The following is a 16,333-nucleotide window of genomic DNA, read 5'->3' on the forward strand; positions in this document are numbered from 1 at the left end:
TCAGGTTGTCATTCTCTTAACCTGCCTCCGCACTTTGCAAACACGGTCGTGTCTGACACGGTGTCACATTAGCTGACGTGCGCAAGAAAGAGAACTTTGGTTTTGTTGCCTGGAAAAAAAATCAAGTCGGCAGCTGATTACCGCACATGCGCAGCAGATGCACCAGGTTAAAAAGCCCTAACCCAAGACAAGCTTGTGGACCGCGTCAACTTTAGGGCGCCAGCCCAATAAACCCACGTGCGGGCAGCGGGCTGAGCGGCGGGCGGCCGGGACCCGGCAGGCAGGAGCCTGCCCTTAAAACTCCTGCCCGCCCCGGCCCGCTCTTTTCCGCCCCCCACCCCAGTCCCCTGCCGCGGCAGGGCGAACAAGCTTGGTCCTGCCGGCTGCTGCGGCAGGGCAGGCAAGCTCCCCTCTTCCCCCCGCGGGCTGGCTTCCCGCCCCGCCTCCCCTCCCTCCAGGCCCCCGATCAGCGGATGGCCCTTGCCAGGGAGGGGGAGCCGCAGCGCGCTCCCTGCTCCGGGGAGGAGGCGGAGAAGAGTCGGGGACTGGGCCTTGGGGAAGGGGGGTTGGAATCAGGGCATACCCCCTCCAGCCCCCTGCCGTGAGCCCTCTGCTCTGACCCCTGCACCCCCCCACGACCCCAGCCCTGACTCCAGCGCCCTGCACACATACCCAGCCCCCCCCGTCCTGACTCCTGCACCCTCCTCACATGCCCCCAGCCTCCTGCCCTGACTTCTGCACCCCGCACACAGCCCCAGCCCTAGCGTGCCCTGACTCTTGCACCCCCCACATTTCCACCCCCACCCTGAGCACCAAATGGAAGCTCCTGTACCCCCCCACCACACATTCCCACTTGCACCCCTCGCACCAAATGGGAGCTGCCCAGGTGAGCACTCCACACCCAAACCTCCTGCCCCAACCCTGAGCCCCCTCCCTCATTCTAGCTCCTGGCCAGACCCTACTCCCCAAACCCCCAGCCTCCTCCTTCACCTCCAGCCCTGTCTGTGCTCAGTGCACTCCCACCCTCAGCTCAGTGCAGAGAGAGAGAGGAACAGAATGGGCTAGAACCAGGGAGAAGGTAGGTACCCACTCTGTGCGGGCAGGGCCGGGAGCCCAGACCGGAAGCGGGCTGAGCGGGGCCGACACCTGGGATCCTGGCTGGCAGGAGCCGGCGGACGGAACTCCAGACCGCAGTCCAGCTTGGACTTGCGTGTTTTTGCTTTATTTTGCTTGGTGACTTACTTTGTTCTGTCTGTTATTACTTGAAACCACTTAAATCCTACTTTTTATAATTAATAAAATCACTTTTGTTTATCAATGAACCCTAAATTAAAGTGAGTAAATGAAGACTAGGCACACCACTTCTGAAAGGTTGCCGACCCCTCATCTAGGCCATTGAATTTTAAAGTTACTCACATGCCTAAGCATCTACAAGAAAGAGGGATATTTAAACACCAACATTAGAAAAATGAACCACCAAAAATATGGCCTGTTTTTTTTATTTTTTTTTTATTTTTTTTTTTACAGAACATTGCTTGGAAGATGGGAAACATTCACAGAATTACAGGTTTCAGAGTAGCAGCCGTGTTAGTCTGTATTCGCAAAAAGAAAAGGAGTATTAGTGGCACCTTAGAGACTAACCAATTTATTTGAGCATAACCTTTGGTGAGCTATATAATTATAATGAGAACTATAGGCCCGCAAATCTTGATTGAGATCGTGCCTGGAGCAGATCAGTCATCAGATGTTGCTTTTAAAAATGCCTTCAGCTGTAATGTCTACAGCTGTTGAACTTCAATCCAGGCACTTTATATATAAAAGCAAAACCTCAAAAAAAGGGAAATCTGGACAAAATCTTCAGAAGTTGGGGATCCAAAAATGAAGGTACTCAAAAATAAGTGGACTCTTGGCGGAATTGCCAACAGTTGAATTCAAAGGGTGAGGAGTTAAATTCTAATGGGCCTTGACCCTGCAATTTGAGTTCAGCTGTTGGCCAATAATATTTCAGGGCAGCTGGGCAATTCTGCCACGTGTCCACTTTTTTTTGGGTACCTTCGTTTTTGGATGACCCACAAAGCTGGAACACATCCTCAATGTCCTTCCCAAACTGCATTTTGATCTGTTAACTCTTACTCCTGGGGCAATTCTGCACCACTGCGCAATGCAGAATTTGCGTAGAAATTAATGTTAGGTGCAAAATTTCCTTCCCCTTCCTCCCCCCAAGAAATGGGCTGCAGAGCCCTCCACTAGGGCGCACGGGACCCAGCAGAGCCCACCTTGCAAATAGAAGTCAGTGCCAGGGGAGGGAACTGCAGGGTTCTGGGCAGCAGAGGAGGGGGTGCGGGTGTCTGGGCTGGGGGGGCCCTGCAGCTGGGCTTTGGTGGGGTGGGGGTTTGAGTATCTGGACTGGAGGTTGCCCTGCAGTTGGGCTCTGCGGGAAGAGGGTGTGGGTGCATGGCCCCCACGCTGGGCTCTGCTGGGGAGGGTGAAGAGAAACAGAAGCTGGTTTGTCATAGGGGTTTCCTTCCTGGGGGAATTTGTGTGTGTGTGGATTGTGGCAGACATAGTTGCCGACAGGTATTTTGAAATCAATTACAAAATAAGTGACTCTGGTGTGATTCTATAGTGTTATTCGCAAAAAGAAAAGGAGTACTTGTGGCACCTTAGAGACTAACCAGTTTATTTGAGCATAAGCTTTCGTGAGCTACAGCTCACTTCATCGGATGCATACTGTGGAAAGTTTAGAAGATCTTATTATATACACACAAAGCATGAAAAAATACCTCCTCCCACCCCACTCTCCTGCTGGTAATAGCTTATCTAAAGTGATCACTCTCCTTACAATGTGTATGATAATCAAGTTGGGCCATTTCCAGCACAAATCCAGGACAAGGAGTAATGGTCTCAAGTTGCAGTGGGGGAGGTTTAGGTTGGATATTAGGAAAAAAATTTTCACTAGGAGGGTGGTGAAACACTGGAATGCGTTGCCTAGGGAGGTGGTGGAATCTCCTTCCTTAGAAGTTTTTAAGGTCAGGCTTGACAAAGCTCTGGCTGGGATGATTTAATTGGGGATGGGTCCTGCTTTTGAGCAGGGGGTTGGACTAGATGACCTACTGAGGTCCCTTCCAACCCTGATATTCTATGATTCTATGATTCAGCCACCAGGTTAGCCGTGACATTATCGGGGATAGTGTTCTTGACGGCTTGTAGTCCATCTTTGTGTGGAATGTTGGTGTAGAGGGCTTCTACATCCATAGTGGCCAGGATGGTGTTATCAGGAAGATCACCGATGGATTGTCGTTTCCTCAGGAAGTCAGTGGTGTCTCGAAGGTAGCTGGGAGTGCTGGTAGCGTAGGGCCTGAGGAGGGAGTCTACATAGCCAGACAATCCTGTCAGGGTGCCAATGCCTGAGATGATGGGGCGCCCAGGATTTCCAGGTTTATGGATCTTGGGTAGTAGATAGCATATATCCCAGGTCAGGGTTCCAGGGGTGTGTCTGTGCGGATTTGATCTTGTGCTTTTTCAGGGAGTTTCTTGAGCAAATGCTGTAGTTTCTTTTGGTAACTCTCAGTGGGATCAGAGGGTAAGGGCTTTTAGAAAGTGATGTCAGCCTTTTTGATTATAATGTCAGAGTTGACATCATATACTTGACAAATCAGATGTCAAGAATTATAACATTCATAAACCAGTCGGAGAACACTTCAATTTCTCTGGTCACGCAATCACAGACATGAAGGTCGCTATCTTAAAACAAAAAAACTTCAAATCCAGACTCCAGCGAGAAACTGCTGAATTGGAATTCATTTGCAAATTGGATACTATTAATTTAGGCTTAAATAGAGACTGGGAGTGGCTAAGTCATTATGCAAGGTAGCCTATTTCCTCTTGTTTTTTCCTACCCTCCCCCCCCCAGATGTTCTGGTTTAACTTGGATTTAAACTTGGAGAGTGGTCAGTTTGGATGAGCTATTACCAGCAGGAGAGTGAGTTTGTGTGTGTATGGGGGTGGGGGGGATGTGAGAAAACCTGGATTTGTGCTGGAAATGGCCCACCTTAATTATGCACATTGTAGGGAGAATGGTCACTTTGGATGAGCTATTACCAGCAGGAGAGTGAGTTTGTGTGTGTGGTTTTTGGGAGGGGGGTGAGGGGGTGAGAGAACCTGGATTTGTGCAGGAAATGGCCCAACTTGATTATCATGCACATTGTGTAAAGAGTTGTCACTTTGGATGGGCTATCACCAGCAGGAGAGTGAATTTGTGTCGGGGGGTGGAGGGTGAGAAAACCTGGATTTGTGCTGGAAATGGCCCACCTGATGATCACTTTAGATAAGCTATTACCAGCAGGACAGTGGGGTGGGAGAAGGTATTTTTTCATATTCTCTGTGTATAAATAAAGCCTGCTGCAGTTTCCACGGCATGCATCCGATGAAGTGAGCTGTAGCTCACGAAAGCTCATGCTCAAATAAATTGGTTAGTCTCTAAGGTGCCACAAGTACTCCTTTTCTTTTTGCGATGTCAGAGTTGTTTCTGAGGCTGTGGATGGCATTGTGTTCCGCACGGCTGAGGTTATGGGGCAAGTGATGCTGCTTTTCCACAATTTCAGCCCGTGCACGTTGGCAGAAGCACTCTATGTAGAAGTCCAGTCTGCTGTTTCGACCTTCAGGAGGAGTCCACCTAGAATCCTTCTTTTTGTAGTGCTGGTAGGGAGGTCTCTGTGGATTAGTATGTTGTTCAGAGGTGTGTTGGAAATATTCCTTGAGTCGGAGACGTCGAAAATAGGATTCCAGGTCACCACAGAACTGTATCATGTTCGTGGGGGTGGAGGGGCAGAAGGAGAGGCCCCGAGATAGGACAGCTGCTTCTGCTGGGCTGAGAGTATAGTTGGATAGGTTAACAATATTGCTGGGTGGGTTGAGGGAACCATTGCTGTACCCCTTGTGGCATGTAGTAGTTTAGAAAGTTTAGTGTCCTTTTTCTTTTGTAGAGAAGCAAAGTGTGTGTTGTAAATGGCTTGTCTAGTTTTAGTAAAGTCCAGCCACGAGGAAGTTTGTGTGGAAGGTTGTTTTTTTATGAGAGTATCCCTTTTTGAGAGCTCATTCTTAATCTTTCCCTGTTTGCTGTAGAGGATGTTGATCACGTGATTCCGCAGTTTCTTAGAGAGCGTGTGGCACAAGCTGTCAGCATAGTCTGTGTGGTATGTAGATTGTAATGGATTTTTTACCTTCAGTCCTTTTGGTACGATGTCCATCTGTTTGCATTTGGAAAGGAAGATGATGTCTGTCTGTATCTGTACAAGTTTTTTCAGGCAGTTGATAGATTTCCACTCCATACGGCTAACTGCAGTGCCTTGCGTAATGACAGGTTACCTGTCATTATAGTGTTATTTTGACTAATAAAATATGCAGAATTTTAAAATATGTGTGCAGACAGCGAGAACATATTTATACACACCCTCCTTCTATTTATATTATAAATACACTCAAAGGCCTTGATCCTGCAAGGTGCCAAAAGCCCCACCCACCTGATATTCTCTGAACTCCAAAACCCACTGGTGCCACCCCACCCACTCCCCTTTGGACAAGCAAGTACACGCATAGGACAGTGTTTGCCAATGCTTGGCGCTTGGTACTGGGGTACTGCTGTGCCCACTTAATTCTCCATTTGTGCTGTCTGTCACTAGCAAAGCATTGTGAGAATCAGCAAACCCCACACCCAGCTGTATTGCTCTGAATGCTCCCAGAGGCACTCACAAATCACACAGATAAAAGCACCAGCCAATTCCTCCCAGCTTTACAGTCTAGAGCTGTACCATCTTGCCCTGGTCAGAAGCCTGACCGGAGTATGTTTATTACCATACTTCCCTCAATGTGGAGAAGACATGCACTACTAGCCTTTGTAACCTGAGCTGAGATTTCCCAAGCACTTCAAGCAAAACACACTGTTTTAGGTCAACTATAAAACAGGTTGATAAACTACAGAAAGATAGATTTTAAGTGATTACAAGTGGTAGGCATAAAAGGTCAGAGATAGTTACCAAAGAAAATAAAAGATAAGCACACAACCTTATTACACTAGGCAGTATTTAGATCAAGCAATTTTCTCACCCCAATGACTGTTACAGTTCTTAATACACAAATTTCTCTCTTTAACCTGGGACCAGTCTCCTCAGTTGAAGTCTTCTGTCTTTCTGGCGTTTTTGTTGCTTCTAATGTAGATGGGGAAAGAGAAAGGCAAAAAGCATGATGCCACTGTCCCTATTTTATATCCTCGGTCCATGTGCTTAGATGGCACTTGCGCAGACATGTCCTGGTGGGCTTTGTTGAGTCACAGGGTTGAGCAATTCCCCTAGTGTGATCTTGTGCAACTGAGTCATAGAGTTAAGCGGTTCCCATTGTGTGGTGCTTGCACAATTGTCATTGAATTGTCAACCTCTTGATTACTCCTCCCCTGTTGATTAATGGCCGTTTAACACCCTCCTGGGAGTGGTTCATCACCTAGCAGGAGAGACTCCCAAACGTATTTCAGGAGAGACTCCCAAACGTATTTCAGTAACAACCCTACAGCTAAATCCCATAACTTCATACACACTAATGATGTACATATTTGGACAGAACAACGGGTATCAGCAGATTGTGACCTTTCATATGATATCTTACATGGCATGCTTCTTATGAAATATCACAATCACGCATGAATGATGAATATGGGGGTCAGAGGGTGCTATTTTGAGGTACACAGTGTTACAGTGGGTGAAACCAGGCAATCACTATGCTCTCAAATGAACTCATACAAGAAGATAATAAGACAAGAACACCACATTACCTATGTGTGAGCACTTCTCGCAGAGCAATCACTTTTGTATGTGATCTATCAGCCCTCATCCTCAAAGGAAACGTTCACAACACTTTCAAAAGATGGACCTGGGAGTTTAAATTCATAACTTTGCTAGACATTAAAAATCATAGACTGAATAAAGATATTAGATTTATTGTTTATTTACAACAATCTGTAAACCACTCACAACCTCCCGCAACTGCTTTCTTCTCTGCAGGGGTGAAAGTAACTTAAAAGTCTTACCGGTACAGGGGCCTGGCTCCGGGCCCCTGGAAGGGGTGGGGTCACAGGCAGAATGGGCGAGGCTGGGCACACTGCTGACTCATATCCAGCTTCTCGTCCACTGTCACCCCTAGGTCCTTTTCCGCAGAACTGCTGCCTAGCCATTCGGTCCCTAGTCTGTAGCTGTGCATTGGGTTCTTCCGTCCTAAGTGCAGGACCCTGCACTTATCCTTATTGAACCTCATCAGATTTCTTTTGGCCCAATCCTCCAATTTGTCTAGGTCCCTCTGTATCCTATCCCTGCCCTCCAGCGTATCTACCACTCCTCCCAGTTTAGTATCATCCGCAAATTTGCTGAGAGTGCAATCCACACCATCCTCCAGATCATTTATGAAGATATTGAACAAAACCGGCCCCAGGACTGACCTCTGGGGCGGCACTCCACCTGACACCGGCTGCCAACTAGACATGGAGCCATTGATCACTACCCGTTGAGCCCGACAATCTAGCCAACTTTCTACCCACCTTATAGTGCATTCATCCAGCCCATACTTCTTTAACTTGCTGACAAGAATATTGTGGGAGATCCCCCCCCCCCCCGCCAGGTGGCTGAGCCCGGGCTACCCGCCCTCTGACCCCGCCCCTCCCCGGCCAGGTGGCTGAGCCCGGGCTACCCGCCCTCTGACCCCGCCCCCCGCCAGGTGGCTGAGCCCGGGCTACCCGCCCTGTGAGGAGGCCCCGCTTCCCCAGTGGGCGCCGGCGCTCTGGCTGACCAGACCCCTCTGTCTCCGGCGAGAGACACGCTCTGCGCTGCGGGGACAGAGCCTGGCCACAGGGTCCCGGCCTGGGGCTCGGTCCCGGGGGAGCCGCTTTGGCCGTTGGAATTCTCCCTTCGGAGCAGGAGGTAGGTGAGGTCCCAGCTGCCATTGGACCAACTTCCCGGGGGGAGACACGCGGTGGAGCGCGCACCTCTCGCTCCCTGCCGCCCGGACCTGCCCGTGCCGGGGGGGGACAATGGCAAAGTTTGGCTCGCAGACTCTTCTCCTCCCCCACCCCAGCGGAAAGCAGCGGCCTCCCAGCTGTTGCTCCTACGTGGGGGGCGCAGCTCGGAGGCGCCGGCTGCTGGGGGGGGGGGCGAGCATGTGGCCGAGCGGTGCCAGCAAACCCTGGCAGAAATCTGGGGGGGGGGGGCACCTGACCGTAACTCGTCCCCCATCACCTCTGCTGGCATCGCTCGGGGAGGTGGATGAAGGGCAGCGGCGGGAGAGCCGCCCCTGCCGCCCCGCTGAGTGGCCAAGCTGAAGTGCTGCCGCGGGGCAGCTGCAGCGGCTCCGTGTCGAGATCGGGGAGGCCGGACCTGACTCCGGTGTGACTTGAGGGGCTCAGAATTCGCTCTGTTTCCCTTCCGATGTGAAGGTGAATAAGGAAGGAAACCCTGTTACCTGATCACAGCTCCTGGGTTGTCTGTGATCCTGGGACTGCCCTAAGGAATCCAGGTAAACCGCAATCGGTCGAGGTACTTATCCGGCCCCCGCCGCCGCAGTCTCTGTGCACCTCGTGATTCTATCGCTGCACTGCTTGTGAGGTGGGGAAGTGTTGTTTTTCCTTGATAGGGGCCCTGGGAAATTAAATGACGAGCCCAGGGTCACCTAGGGAACTTGGCCCAGATTCTTAAAGGTATTTAGGCACTTAACTCGCATTGAAATCAGTGGGAGTTAAGCATCTAAATACCTTTGAGGTCCGATCTGGGCCTCTGTGGTTGAGTTAGGAATAGAACCAATGACTTCCCAGGCTCAGTTCAGTACCCTACCTACTAGACCTTCCTTTTCTCCCACTTGAAATGAAGCCAGCAGTTACACCAGGCCTCCCCGGGGGCTAACTTTTATACATGTGCATGTTTTTTCAGTCGCACATGTTTCATGGGTGTGATTTAAATCCACAGTCTTCCTGCTATTACCAGCAGGACAGTGGGGTGGGAGGAGGTATTGTTTCATATTCTCTGTGTATATATAAAGCCTGCTGCAGTTTCCACGATATGCATCTGAGGAAGTGAGCTGTAGCTCACGAAAGCTTATGGTCTAATAAATTGGTTAGTTTCTAAGGTGCCACAAGTACTCCTTTTCTTTTTGCGAATACAGACTAACACGGCTGTTACTCTGAAACCAGTCTTCAGATCCACAGCCAAGACCTGTCCTGCTTAACTACAGGCATAAACTACCCAAGGAGATAGGTCCCAGTTCCTCCTTGTATTGGTGGTGTCCTGGAAATGAGCTGATCTGTCCCTGCTACCTCTACTTTATGGCTGTTGTGGCCTCCCAAGAGCTGGTGGGGAAAGGGGAGGCGCCTGGGGTATTATTTAAGTTGGGATTCTCCCTATGGGGATGAGGTAATTCAGTCTTTGGCAGCAGGGGAGTAGCGGCAGGAGCTCTGAAAGACGACGATCCTGGTGAGTGCCCACAGAGATGTGTGGTAAGGGGACTATTCTGGCTGTAGTTGTTGGGACGTGTCTATTGTTTGTTAAGCTCCTGTGTCTGTCTCATTTATGGCTAATTTTAGCCCTTCCCTTTGGGTGATTTAGGTTTCCTTTTTGGGGGGAGGGGCGGACAGAGAGAAGTGTGCCAAGAATAAATGGTTAGTGCCAACAGTGTATTTCGCATTGGCAAAAGTAAACAAGAGTAGGGCCAGGTGCACGCTACAGACTTACATCGGCATAACTGCGTTGCTCAGGGATGTGAAAAATCCGCTGCAGCCGTGGCACCAACAGGCGCGCAGCGTAGCTGCTGTTTGTCTGCAGGAGAGAGCTCTCCCGCAGACCCAGCAATTCCATCCCCAAGGAGCAGCAGCAGCAGCAGCTCCTGCACACACCCCGCTGTTCACACGGGCGCTTTTCATAGTTAAACTTCTGTTTTTCCTGAGCGTTGGTGGGTTTTTTTTGTTTAGCGTAGTTAGCACATTTCAAGGGCCCCTTCAAGGTGAAGTGGCCTGTTAACACTCCTCCCGTCACAGGAAAGAAAGTAAAGGGGCGGAGGAGAAAGCAGTTGGGGGAGGCTGTTAGTGGTTTACAGATTGTAGTAAATAAACCATCAACCCAGTATCTTTGTTCGGTCCAGGATTTTTAGTGTCTAGCAAAGTTATGAATTTCAACTCCCAGGCCCATCTTTTTGAAAATGTTGTGCAGGTTTCCTTTGAGGATGAGGGCTGATAGATCACATACAAGAGTGATTGTTCTGTGAGAAGTGCTCACCCACCGATGATGTGGTGGTCTTGTCCTTTCGTTTTCCTGTTCATTTGTGAGCATAGTGATTCTCTGGTTTCACCCACATAGTTGTTGTTGGGGCATTTAGTGCACTGGATGAGGTAAACCACATGTTGTGATTGGAATTGGCATGTGTAGGACCCATGGATCTTGAAAGGTGTGTTGTGGAGTGTGCTGATCATTGTAGCAGTGGAGATGTGTCTGCAGGTTTTGCGTCTGGTGCTGCTGTGAGTTGGTGTGTCCTGGTCTGTGGGGAGCTTGCTTCTGATGATGAGCTTGGAGAGATTAGGGGTTGTTTTGAAGGCCAGAAGTGGGGGTTCAGGAAAGATTTCTTTCAGGATGGGGTTTCTATCAAGTATGGGTTTTAGTTGTTTGTTACCCCATATGGGTTGCAGTGTAGGGTGTAGTAGGTGACCACTAGGGGTGTGCGGTCGGTGGGGGTTTTATTTCTGTATTGAAGCACGTTTCCTTGGTGTATCTGGGTGGCCCATTCCATGATGCGATGTACTTCTGTGGTGGGGTGTCCCCCTTTGGCGAAGGCGGTTTTGCGTGTGTTAAGGTGCCTGTCCCGGACTGTCTCCTCAGAGCATATTCTGTGGTATCTGAGTGCCTGCCAGTAGACAACAGATTGCTTGGTGTGTTCTGGGGTGATTTCCGGATCTGTGAAGATAGGTGTGGTGGTCCGTGGGTTTCCTCTCTGTAGTTGTCTGTAGGGTTCTGAGCGTTGGCAAACACTGTCCTCTGTGTGTACTTGCTTGTCCAAAGGGGAGTGGGTGGGGTGGCAATCCTACGCTAAACAATCTATTCCACCAATATTCCATATTGATATATTGATGACATCTTCATCATCTGGACCCATGGAAAAGAAGCCCTTGAGGAATTCCACCATGATTTCAACAATTTCCATCCCACCACCAACCTCAGCCTGGTCCAGTCCACACAAGAAATCCACTTCCTGGACACTACAGTGCTAATAAACAATGGTCACAAACACCACCCTATACCGGAAACCTACTGACCGCTATTCCTACCTGCATGCCTCCAGCTTTCACCCTGACCACACCACATGATCCATCGTCTACAGCCAAGCTCTGCGATACAACCGCATTTGCTCCAACCCCTCAGACAGAGACAAACACCTACAAGATCTCTGTCAAGCTTTCTTACAACTACAATACCCACCTGCAGAAGTAAAGAAACAGATTGATAGAGCCAGAAGAGTTCCCAGAAGTTACCTACTACAGGACAGGCCTAACAAAGAAAATAACAGAACGCCACTAGCCGTCACCTTCAGCCCCCAACTAAAACCCCTCCAACGCATTATTAAGGATCTACAACCTATCCTAAAGGATGACCCAACACTCTCACAAATCTTGGGAGACAGGCCAGTCCTTGCCTACAGACAGCCCCGCAACCTGAAGCAAATACTCACCAACAACCACATACCATACAACAGAACCACTAACCCAGGAACTTATCCTTGCAACAAAGCCCGTTGCCAATTGTGCCCACATCTATTCAGGGGACACCATCACAGGGCCTAATAACATCAGCCACACTATCAGAGGCTCGTATACCTGCACATCCACCAATGTGATATATGCCATCATGTGCCAGCAATGCCCCTCTGCCATGTACATTGGTCAAACTGGACAGTCTCTACGTAAAAGAATAAATGGACACAAATCAGATGTCAAGAATTATAACATTCATAAACCAGTCGGAGAACACTTCAATCTCTCTGGTCACGCAATCACAGACATGAAGGTCGCTATCTTAAAACAAAAAAACTTCAAATCCAGACTCCAGCGAGAAACTGCTGAATTGGAATTCATTTGCAAATTGGATACTATTAATTTAGGCTTAAATAGAGACTGGGAGTGGCTAAGTCATTATGCAAGGTAGCCTATTTCCTCTTGTTTTTTCCTACCCCCTCCCCCCCCCCAGATGTTCTGGTTTAACTTGGATTTAAACTTGGAGAGTGGTCAGTTTGGATGAGCTATTACCAGCAGGAGAGTGAGTCTGTGTGTGTATGGGGGTGGGGGGGATGTGAGAAAACCTGGATTTGTGCTGGAAATGGCCCACCTTAATTATGCACATTGTAGGGAGAATGGTCACTTTGGATGAGCTATTACCAGCAGGATAGTGAGTTTGTGTGTGTGGTTTTTGGGAGGGGGGTGAGGGGGTGAGAGAACCTGGATTTGTGCAGGAAATGGCCCAACTTTATTATCATGCACATTGTGTAAAGAGTTGTCACTTTGGATGGGCTATCACCAGCAGGAGAGTGAATTTGTGTGGGGGGGGTGGAGGGTGAGAAAACCTGGATTTGTGCTGGAAATGGCCCACCTGATGATCACTTTAGATAAGCTATTACCAGCAGGACAGTGGGGTGGGAGGAGGTATTTTTTCATATTCTCTGTGTATATATAAAGTCTGCTACAGTTTCCATGGCATGCATCCGATGAAGTGAGCTGTAGCTCACGAAAGCTCATGCTCAAATAAATTGGTTAGTCTCTAAGGTGCCACAAGTACTCCTTTTTTTTTTGTCATCTCAAAGGTTCCTTTGCCTTTCCCTCCCTTCCTTTTGCTGCCTCTCAGACAAGGTAAAGCTGCAACAATGGATTCCTAGATTTTAAGGGCAGCAGGGACAATGGGATCATTTGATCTGACCACCTGTGTAACACAGGTCATAGAATTTCATCCATTTTCCCCTGTACGGAGCCAAGTAACGTGTTGGACTATGTTGGCATGCAGGCCTGATGGCTGGAGAGAGGGAGAATACAACACTGCCCTCAGCAGTTTCTTCCAGTGGGGCACCAGTGAACATGCCAAAGCTATCAACTCCATCACGTGGGAGCCCTGCAGCTTTAGGTGCTTGCCTGCATGGGAATAGTTCCTGCCATGGCCATAGCGGAATAGCTTTGGAAGCGGAGTAGTCATTTTTGGGAATAAAGTTGTTTTTATTTGGAACAGTGTCCCCGTGTCCGGGGGTTATACTGGAAGAGCTACAGCGCAGTGCTTACTCTGCTTCTAGGTGGCCAGTCAATTCCTCCATGTAGACAAGCCTTTAGACTGCAGGTTTTGTGGGTCCCAACTGCCAGCTCTGCTCAGTCTCCAGAGCTCACTTCATTTTGGCAGCGCGCGTGCTCGCTCTTCTCTCTCCCCCTCCCGCCCCGGGTTGGGGCTGTGGAGCTCTGGCGCCACCTGCTGGTTCTGATTTCAAAGCTTGGTGGAAAAACAAAAAACTGCAAGGGAGGGGGAAACAACTCTCTCACTGAGCTCTGGTCTAGGCTTCCAGCGTATGTTGCTATAAAATGCATTCTCTGAGCGACGCATTATATCGACCTAGCCCCCCGCTCACCCCCCCCCGTGTAGACTGGTTTCTCCTAGGGAGAGCGCTACCGCTTCTCTGGGAGGGGAAGCACCTATGCTGACGGGAGAAGCTCTTTCAGTGGCACAGGTAGCCTCTCCACTAAATGCTTCAGGGGCCCAGCTGCAGCGCTGTAAGTGTGAGCACCTGCCTGGGATAAATCAATTGCCACAAACCAGCCTTTCCCAGAAGAAACAACGAGGAGTCCTTGTGGCACCTTAGAGACGAAAACATTTATTTGGGCTCACTTCATCAGATGCAAGGAGTGAAAAATACAGTAGGCGGGTATAAATATACAGCCCATGAAAAGATGGGGGGGTGGGGGGGAGTCAGGGCTAACGAGGCCAATTCCCAACAGTTGACAAGCAGGTGTGAATATCAACAGAGGGGAAATTACTTCTTGTAGTGACCCAGCCCCTCCCAGTCTTTATTCAGGCCTAATTTGATAGTGTCAAGTTTGCAAATTAATTCCAGCGCTGCGGTTTCTCGTTGACTCCTCGTTGTTTTGCTGATACAGACTCACAGGGCTACCCCTCTGAAACCTTTCACAGAAGAGTAACACTGAGCCCTTCACAGCTGTAAAGCACATCACAAACACTGCATAATGTACACTCCTCAGAGAGGAGGTAAATAGTTTAATCTTCGCTCTGCAGAGCAATTTGAAAGGGGCAGCCACCTGAAGTGTCCTGTCCCAAGCCACATCATAGGAACCAGAAGTTAAATATGAGTGTTTTGAACGTCTATTACAGAGGATGGGGCCCCTGGGTGCAGTACCACACCTACTGCCTTCACTTGAGCTTACAAACCAAAACACATAGACCATCTGTTGGGTGGGGAGAAGAATAGGACCTGTCTATATAATCATAATGCAATTTTTTTTTTATAATATTGAAGGTCACATGTATATAAAGAAGTATCTCCCTGATAAACCCTTATTCATGCCTCCTCCTGTTGAAAGTACTCACTGCGCAAAGTAGAGTCCCAGCTTTTTAAATAATTCTCTAGTACACCTCTCCGGACTCACAACAGAAACTTTGATAAATAAGCGAAAAGATTGAATGCTTGAGAATAAAAATGTTGTAAAGACCGGTTTAAACGGCAGTTTCAACTGAGTCTGTTTTTCAACCACAATAGTCTCCCCAGGGGGGAGGTGCACCGTTCCTGGAGGTACTGCAATACCAGGTCGATGCGTGGAGTGGATGGAGCAAGCTCCTATTCCATCTCCCTGTTCCAAAAATCCATTTAATATATAGTCCTGAGATAGAGGACATATCAGTTTAATATCTGATAAGAACAGATTTAATAATTTTATTAAGATAATGTTGAAAGTTTCTGGTTGTCCGGGGATAAGGTACAGATGATCAAGGGATGCAAAATTCGATTTAGGAGCTGGTGGAGCAAGGATCACATAATAATCTGCAATCTCCCCGACTGGGGGAAAAGTTTAACCGGTCAGAGTATAGACATCGAGATATGGGGTAAGTTATCCACACAACGGGTATGTCTACACTACGGAATAAGGTCGAATTTATAGAAGTTGGTTTTTTAGAAATCGGTTTTATATATTCAAGTGTGTGTGTGTCTCCACAGAAAATGCTCTAAGTGCATTAACTCAGCGGAGTGCTTCCACAGTACTGAGGCTAGAGTCGACTTCTGGAGCGTTGCACTGTGGATAGGTATCCCACAGTGCCCGCAGTCTCTGCTGCCTATTGGAATTCTGGGTTGAGATCCCAATGCCTGATGGGGCTAAAACATTGTCGCGGGTGGTTCTGGGTACATATCGTCAGGCCCCCCTTCCCTCCCTCCCTCCCTCCCTCCGTGAAAACAAGGGCAGACAATCATTTCGCGCCTTTTTTCCTGAGTTACCTGTGCAGACGCCATACCACGGCAAGCATAGAGCCCGCTCAGGTAACCGTCACAGTATGTCTCCTGAGTGCTGGCAGACGCGGTACGGCATTGCTACACAGTAGCAGCAACCCATTGCCTTCTGGCAGCAGACGGTGCAGTACGACTGGTAGGCATCCTCGTCGTGTCCGAGGTGCTCCTGGCCACGTTGGCTGGGAGCGCCTGGGCAGACATGGGTGCAGGGACTAAATTTGGAGTGACTTGACCAGGTCATTCTCTTTAGTCCTGCAGTCAGTCCTATTGAACCGTCTTATGGTGAGCAGGCAGGCGATACGGATTGCTAGCAGTCGTACTGTACCATCTTCTGCTGAGCAGCCATGAGATGTGGATGGCATGGAGTCCTTCTGCACCGTCTGCTGCCAGCCAAAGATGTAAAAGATAGATGGAGTGGATCAAAACAAGAAATAGACCAGATTTGTTTTGTACTCATTTGTTTCCCTCCCTCCCCTGTGTAGGGGACTCATTCCTCTAGGTCACAGTGCAGTCACTCACAGAGAAGGTGCAGCGAGGTAACTCTAGCCATGTATCAATCAGAGGCCAGGCTAACCTCCTTCTTCCAATAAGAACAATAACTTGGGTGCACCATTTCTTATTGGAACCCTCTGTGAAGTCCTGCCTGAAATACTCCTTGATGTAAAGCCACCCCCTTTGTTGATTTTAGCTCCCTGAAGCCAACCCTGTAAGCCATGTCGTAGTCACCCCTCCCTCCGTCAGAGCAACGGCAGACAATCGTTCCGCACCTTTT

At 49.0% G+C, this 16,333-nt stretch overlaps 1 long non-coding RNA gene and 1 pseudogene across 8 annotated transcripts in view; one reads left to right on the top strand and one right to left on the bottom strand.

The window, feature by feature from the left end:
- The window catches only part of LOC140914428 (uncharacterized), a 110,777-nt gene that overhangs the window by 8,404 nt on the left and 86,040 nt on the right, over positions 1-16,333 (top strand). Inside the window, exon 1 of one of the 8 annotated variants that reach the window (XR_013636048.1) lies at positions 7,778-7,961. The exons of 6 other annotated variants lie outside the window; for them this stretch is intronic. This is a non-coding gene — a long non-coding RNA (uncharacterized LOC140914428). Of the gene's footprint in view, positions 1-7,777; positions 7,962-9,332; positions 9,504-16,333 lie in introns of those variants that run through there. One more of the 8 variants, XR_013636049.1, reaches the window with a different exon arrangement.
- On the bottom strand, positions 14,829-15,003 carry LOC140915407 (U2 spliceosomal RNA; annotated as a pseudogene).

This window comes from Lepidochelys kempii, chromosome 7 (genome assembly GCF_965140285.1).
Source record: "Lepidochelys kempii isolate rLepKem1 chromosome 7, rLepKem1.hap1, whole genome shotgun sequence".
Taxonomy (NCBI): domain Eukaryota; kingdom Metazoa; phylum Chordata; order Testudines; family Cheloniidae; genus Lepidochelys; species Lepidochelys kempii.